The sequence below is a fragment of the Sorex araneus genome, chromosome 2, assembly GCF_027595985.1.
Source record: "Sorex araneus isolate mSorAra2 chromosome 2, mSorAra2.pri, whole genome shotgun sequence".
NCBI lineage: Eukaryota > Metazoa > Chordata > Mammalia > Eulipotyphla > Soricidae > Sorex > Sorex araneus.
Genome location: NC_073303.1, coordinates 146,437,758 through 146,445,489, shown reverse-complemented (window position 1 = coordinate 146,445,489; position 7,732 = coordinate 146,437,758). Strand labels below are relative to the sequence as shown.

Below are 7,732 nucleotides of genomic sequence, written 5' to 3'. Positions count from 1 at the left end.
ATTGCTCCCCCCGCCCCCCTCCTTCGGGCCCTCCATCTTCCTACTGGGTTGTTCCTACCGGCGTCATTTTTCCCCTCCCCTCCCTTACGACACTCCTTGTGGGACTAAGCCCCTAGGCCTGGGCGGTAAAAGCCGGATTTTTCCACTCCCTCTTCAGCTCCACTTGATCGAGCTCAATCTTCCCAGACCCTGTATTTTCCTGGGCAGTTGTGACCAGAATGACCTTCAAGCGTCCCTCCCTCCTAGTAGAATTTCATAGGACGGCTTCTAAATGCAAAATTAAAAGGAAAAACAGGATGGGACACTCAAATGAGGTGCTTTTATGACATAAATGTAAGGAAGAGTTGGCCCAAATACTTGGCTTCCGTCCAGCACGTCTCAGTGTTTGGAGTCACGTGACTGTCCCGATTTTTTCCCCCCCCCCAAACCTAAGGGCTTTTACCCGCGGGCTCCGAAGGGGCCTCTCGCCATTTCCGGTTTCTGGTCGAGGTGTGGACGTCATTTCCTTAGTGCACTTTAACCCCTTCCACCCGGCTCTCCTACATTTCATTTTAGCGCACGAGCATGGGGATTTGTGATTTTCAGGAAACCTAGTCGCGAAAAAAATTCATAATCTTAACAGTTCGTTAAAAAAAAAAGAAAACCAACCAACCAGAAAACCCCATGGCCCTTCCGGGAGCCGGAGCGCGGCGGGCCGGGCCGTCGGGGCGGGGCTGGAGGTCACGTGGCTGCCGGGCCCGCCCCGCGCTGCAGCTGGAGACTTCCCCTCCCACAGTGACAGAGCCTCTGGGTCGGCGATCGGCGCAGTTTCTGCACCTCGCGCCTCGGCAGGTGAGCGACGGCCGGTTAATCGGCCGCTGGTTGGGTTAGGAAAAGGGCTGGAAGGAGGGGGAGAAGGAGAGGAAGTGTGAACGGCGGCTTCCGCCCCCCGGGGTCCCCGCTGTCAGGTTGCCCCCCACCCTTCAGGAGCTCATTTCTCCAGTTTTCTTGACCGTCTTTTAATCCATTCAGGTCGCCCCCGCAAACTACGGATGAAGCTGTCTTGCCCACCTTTCCCGAGACTGGGGGCTAGGGGGGCGAGGGGGTGGTCAGTGCGGCCATCATGGCTCTCTCTCCCGAGTCCTCCGGGCTCCGGGTCGTGGGATTGCTTCAGCCTCTCCTCGGGCTCTGCAGTACCTCGAAGGTCCCCCGAGCTCGTGCAGTGGCCGAGGCCCTGCACCGCCTTCAATTCCGGCCCGGGAGCGGTAGGAAAAAAAAATTCAGAGGCAGAGAGGCGTCTCCTGCGAGACTGGCTGGGGAGGGAATGTCACTGATGTGGCCCTCGCTGCGGAGTCATTGTTAAAGCTCGCTTTGCGAAAGTGCCTTTTTCACTATTTCTGAATCTTCATTGCACGGCCCTGCGGATGGCGTTCTCGATGTCCAGCTCTCTGAATGCGGCTGGGTTGACTAGAAGCAGGCCTTTCCCTTTCCCTGATGTGATGGTGCAGGAAGGGAACGGACAGCTTCAGGAGATCGTGGTTTCAAAACAGGAGGTGTTAGTAATGCGACAGTCTCGGTTGAATGGGGGAGGCGTTGGAAGATGGTATTGCACGATGGGGATCTGCGGGAGACCCAGAGTTGTTTAGGGGAAAGTGACTTGGTTTCCCTGAAAGGAATGTGATGGTTTTTTTTTTTTTTCAGAAACGAAATAGGGCTGGAAATAGAATTAACACAAATATATTTGACCATAAATCTGAAGGTGGTCAGGAAGTCAATTCGAGCGATTGCTGCTGACATTTCATTATTTACCACTCCCAGTCGATTCCTTCTCCCGTGGTAAATTTGTATTAAATTGCACTTGTATAGCATCCTGAGCTCTCCCCATTTGTAAACGTTCTGATTTTGAATAACAGTATTTTGAGGAAATACAGGAATTATTTTGTTTAGGTTTTTGACCAACTCAGTGTTCTCTCATTTTATTTGTAATGCAGCATTCACTGTTTTGACCCCAAACAATGTGCTCTGAGAAGGAATGTTTTTCAGTTTGGGGTTAAACATCTTTATTTATACTACAAACTCCAAGTTCCTTCCCTCTTTAAAGCTGAAAAAACTTACAGAAATCAGACATTTGATTTTTAAACTATAAATTATGCTTTTTTCTAATTTGAGAAATATTCTCAGTTAAACCTTATGCTTTTCTAACCAATGATTTTAAAAAATATTTTAAAAGGAAAAAACAGTTGGAAAATGAGAAAGGTATGTAGATGTAATTAACTTTTTTTTTCCTGCATCTTCCACATCTACAGTAAACTGATTTTCTTTGGTTAAGAGGATCAAAAAGTTACAATCTTAAAATGGCATTTTAACCAAAAGTTTTTATGCTAAGTATGAAATTGAAACACTAGCCTATTGAAATATTAACACCCCTTGCAAGAAAAAATAACCTTAAAGATCTTTATTTTCTTAGCTAATTAGGCAATAAACTATCACAGATTTACAATTTAGCATTTGTACATGACCCCTATTGGACAGTAACGATAATATATTAATTCATGTGATATGCCTGCTATCTATATAAATATAATTTTTATTCATTGATTTTCTTGAATGAGGTTCCTTGATCTCTAGGGGAAGGAAAATACAAGCATGGTTGCTTTATTACGCAGGTAACATTCCACCAGATACTAAGGTGACATTCTTTAAGGGCCCTGAAGTCCAAACCAGTTCTATCTGGATGGAACCAAAGTAGGAAAGAGAAAGCCAGCTAAAAAGCATTGCGATGAAGGGGGAAATGCTAATATGAAAAAGGTTGAATGAGTCTGCAGTTTTACTTCACAATTTTAGGGAACTTATGAAAATAATAAGACTCCTGATGAAATCTGGGAGATTAGCAGCAGGAATTGGTGGCTAGATTGCTACTAAAGATGAATTGAAAGAGCTTTGATATTATACAGAATTAACACATGCACACATGTGATGCTTAGAAGCTGTTCCTGAGACAGCTGTCAGTTTCTTCACATAATCTCAATATTCTTAGTGAATTGTGCTTTAGTTCAACATTAAATAGCACCAGGGGCACCGAAAAAAATCTGTACTTGACTACATTATAGATTATAGGTTATTCCCTACCACCCTTCTCCTATGGGTAGAGCTAGCCACTCAATACTAATACTAAAAACACTACTATCTATTTTTACTTCTAGTATGTTATTTTAAATTATTATTTGCTATATTGGTTCTCAGTGAACCATAAAACTAGAAGTTCAAGGACTGTGTTTCTTCAGTTATGTCTTCAGTATCAGGATGCCGACACATGATAGAGACTCAGTAAATTGTTAAATGAGTATTTGACAGTTGGACAAGATTTAAACTGCTGTTTGAGTTCTTGTAGATCACAGCCTTTTGTAAGGTTGTACACTGCATATTAGCTCTCAAACCTAAATTAGTAATATAACCATCCGGATCAGGTGCACAGAACAGACATAAATCTTAGGTGACTTTATATGTGCAGTGGCCAATTCATTTTTACAATGTATAGGTTTACTTACAAGTACGATTATCATTTAAGTATGGAAGGGAAGGAAGGAGTGAACTGTACTTAATGAAAACAAAAGTGGCTGTATAAAATCCACAAGTGGGTTGGAGAGATAAATACGTTGGGTTGGGTTGCATGCGCAGGCATCAGAACCATGTTTGATCCCCAGCATCCCACATGGTCCCCTGAACTCAGGAGTGATTCCTGAGCGTAGTAAGAACTAACCCTTATGCATCGCTGGATGTGGCCCCAAAATTAAATAACTAAAATCTACAAGTGATACAGCACTGGTCAGAAAAATCAGGATTATCATCATTCAGCTCTAACCAAATTATGTAATTACATAATTTTTAAGTAAAGTTGGGAGTGGGAACCTTCTCTCTAGAGTCTTGTGCTTTAAGAAAAATCCTGTCCATTTAGTATTTTTAATACCAGTGACTAGATGTCCAGGAGATGACTCAATAGCTTTTGAAAGAAAAATTTGAGGAGGGTTTTTTTGTTTTTTTTTTTTTTTTTGCTTTTTGGGTCACACCCGGCAATGCACAGGGGTCATTCCTGGCTCATGCACTCAGGAATTACCCCTGGCGGTGCTCAGGGACCATATGGGATGCTGGGATTCGAACCTGGGTCGGCCGCGTGCAAGGCAAACGCCCTACCCGCTGTGCTATCACTCCAGCCCCTGAGGAGGGTTTTTGAGTCACACCTGGTGGTGCTCAGAAACTACTTCTAGCTCTTTGCTGGAGATGGTGGCTTCTATAAGGGGGCTCAATCCTGGTGCTTGAGGGGTTATGTGGTGCCAGAGATCTAGCTGCATGAAAGGCAAGCACCTTACCCGGTGTATTATCTCTCTAGCCCATACTCTATAACGTTAAGGTTCTTAAAAGGTTGTGAGTTCAAATCCCAGTGCCAGCAAATTGGAGGTCTTGAGTTTAACCCCTGCACTGCCCATGCTTGCTTAAGAAATCCTGACAGCATTGTTCTTAGGGTGGTTTTGAAGTTGTTCAGTGGTTTTGAAAACACTCAGGGCAAGCATGTGTTATCCCTTGTGCCACACAAGGCCCTTTACTTGATTCTGACCGATTTTAGTCAGGGTCTCCAGGCTGAAGAATTTATAAATTATTGCTAAAAATTTGAGAAAAAAGGGTATGTAAATGTAAGGCAATAAAGATTTTCCTTATAGAGATATGGCCTCACTACTTACTAGATTATGAGTACCAAGTGCCTAATATATGTTTGGTGTATTTTTATTTATTTTTTACTTATTTGGCTTTACTCCTGACTCTGCACTCAGGACTTACGACCTGCAGTGCTTGGGGCACCATATGGGATGCCAGGGATCAAACCTGGGTCAGCACGTGCAAGTCAAATACCCTACCCACTATGCTATCACTCCAGCCCTGCTTGGTGTATTTTTAATTAACTTTACTGATTCCTTGTTTGATACGTCCTGAATTTCTAAAAGAAACTCAAGGTATTTCATGAAATTGATTAAGAGGCTTGGAGCATGGACAGGGCAGTAGAATTTGAAACAAGACCATTGTAAAATGATAGAGTAGCAAGAAAGATTTACTTCTAGTAAAAAATCTGAAACAATTATGAATAGGAAAAGAGAAGTACCAACAAGGTTTATAATTTTGGCAACAGCAGTGACTTAATATTTCCTACATAAGGATTTTCCAGAGCTTATGATCTTGAATGTCTGGACTCATTTAAGGAAATAATTCTATTTCTAAATATTTACTTACAGGGCTTAAAGTATTAAAATAATGCAGATCTATAGAGCATAGACACTATGTTTTAAAAATCTGCTTTTTGTCTTAATGTATTTTTTATTCTGATATAAAATTGATATAGTAATACAAAAAATATAGTGGAGATGAAAATGAACATAAACATTTTTCCTTCCAGGCCAGGGAGATAATCCTGCATGCAGCCAACCTGGGTTTGATACCTGGCCATATGGTCCATATGGATCCTCCATATGTCCCCTGAGCACAGCTGGGTGTCACCCAAGAACAATAAAATTTTTTTTCTGTTCCTAAATTGATCACTCATAAGGACAAGGATTTTTTTTAATTTGGAAACGTCACTAAATTAAACAAGTGAATTATAGCTATCATGTGTTTATATTTCATCCTGAAACTGCTTGTTTTATGGAAAAATTTTATAAGGATAAAAAGATAATGCTCTTTAGTATCGTGTTCTCTAGTGAAATAAATTATAGCTGATTAAAAACACCATTTAATTTTTCTTTCAATTTTGGGGCCTGGGGTATAGTTCAGTGGTAGAAAGCATGCTTCTTATGTATAAAGACCTGTATTTAGTAATTCATCATCAGGCACAAGCATCCTGTCTTCCCAGAAGTCTTTATTATTACCTGTTTTTCTAGTGTGAAGTAGAAGAGGCTTTACATATATGTACGAATATATGTATATATAATGCATATATAATATTAAATGTATATGTTATGTACAAATTTGTAAAGAAAGTGGACATCTATAGGCATACCTCAAACTATTAAAGTTGTCTTTAAAGTTAGTCACTCTGGCGGGGCTGAGGAGTTAGTACAGGGTTAAGGCACTTGGCCTGACATGCAGATGACCCTGGTTCAAATCCTGGTTCTGCACATTGTCTCATGAGCATTGCAAGTGTGGCCTAATGTTCCTCCCTCCTCCCCACAAACAGAATAGTCTGGGCTAGAGAGATGCCTCAGAGGATTAGAGCACACACACAAGGACCTGAGTTTGATTGCTGACACCTAATATTCCCCTTCCAACACTGTCAGATATGGCCCTGACCCATCACTACCCCAGCATGGTCCTAGACCCCCTGAGCACCACTCAGCAGGAGTCATACTGTATCTTGGATCTCGCATAGAACCGTTTGGTTTGCACAGCCCTCAGAATATCACAGGAAGGGTGTTGCCACTGGTCCTCGACACCACTAGTAAGCCCTGACAACTAAAATGAAATCAGTCACTGTGAGGACCAGGGAGATAGCCCAGAGGGCGGGAATGCATGCTCTGAATGCTTAAGTCCCGGGTTTGATTCCTGGCACTGATGAACACCTCTCGCTGGAGCGATAGTCTAGGGGATAAGGTGATTCTCTTGTATATGGTTAACCCCAGTTTGATCCCTGGTATTGCATGTGGTCCTCTGAGAACCTCCAGAAGTGATCCCTGAGCACAGAGCTGGAAATAAGTCCTGAGAACTGCTGAGTGTGACTCAAGCCCCCTTCCCTGCACCAACTAAAAAGAAAGATCTCCACAATTGAAGCTTAGATAAAATACATAATTAGAATGATAGAATTATGTTAGAATTAGAGTTATATATAAAGATATATAATTAGCACAGAGAAAAAACTTAGGGGGGATATGGGTAACCTCTCTCCGGTACTCAATACACTAAGAGTGAAAACTATTCTTTTCTGACTAGCAAAAATGTTCAGTAAAGTAGGAATGTTTGGTTAAGAATTTGTCATCAGGGCCAGAGATCATACAGGGAGTAAGGCACTTGCTTGCTTGTGGCTGACAAAGAGTTTGTCCCAGGCACAGCCAGATGTGCTATCTCTCCAGCCCAGAAATATGAATTTTTATGGCTCTTTCATAACTGGCAATGTTGTAATGTATATTCTCTCTCATCCACCAATGCCATTCAGTGGAATCTTTCCTTAGAAAGTATAGGGGCTAGATAGGTAATGCAGTAGGTAAGTCCTGAGTACCACCAAGTGTGACCCAAACAATCCACAAAAAGAGGGGAGAATAAAACAAGTAAAGCACCTGTGAGTTAAACAGTTTAGCAGGGTTTAAGAGGCAAAAACCTGAGAACAAGGGACTGGCTGCCTGTCAATAGGGATATTGTTCTTAAGTTACAGCACAGGCATATTTTGGAATGTTTGTGAAATCATTAAAAATAAAAGTTAAATCTGGATTGCTGAATATTGAAAGGGTGTATATCTGAATGTATCCTGAAAGGTACACTTAAGATACATCGTGCATCTAAAATTAGCAAATAAAAGTTTTGAGAAGTGCATGCAATGAGATCCTGTTTTGTACCTTTGGAAAATACCACCCTGCTTGTATTGTTTCCAACATTAGGAGAAGGAATAAAATGAAAGAAAAGATCAAAGTCGGGATATTCAGAATAACACTCATGCAAGACTGCTTGCTCATGCGTGTCTGTACAGATGAACTACAGAAAGGACAGGCACCAAAAGGTT

The 7,732-nt window shown here is 41.9% G+C and overlaps 1 protein-coding gene across 1 annotated transcript in view; it reads left to right on the top strand.

Annotated features, from left to right (window-relative positions):
• Nucleotides 1-696: 696 nt before the first annotated feature.
• Nucleotides 697-7,732, top strand: part of ATP6V1A (ATPase H+ transporting V1 subunit A) — a 62,598-nt gene continuing 55,562 nt past the window's right edge. The window contains exon 1 of the mRNA XM_004606715.2: nucleotides 697-831. The gene's annotated coding sequence lies outside the window, so the exon portion shown is untranslated. The remainder of the gene's footprint in view (nucleotides 832-7,732) is intronic.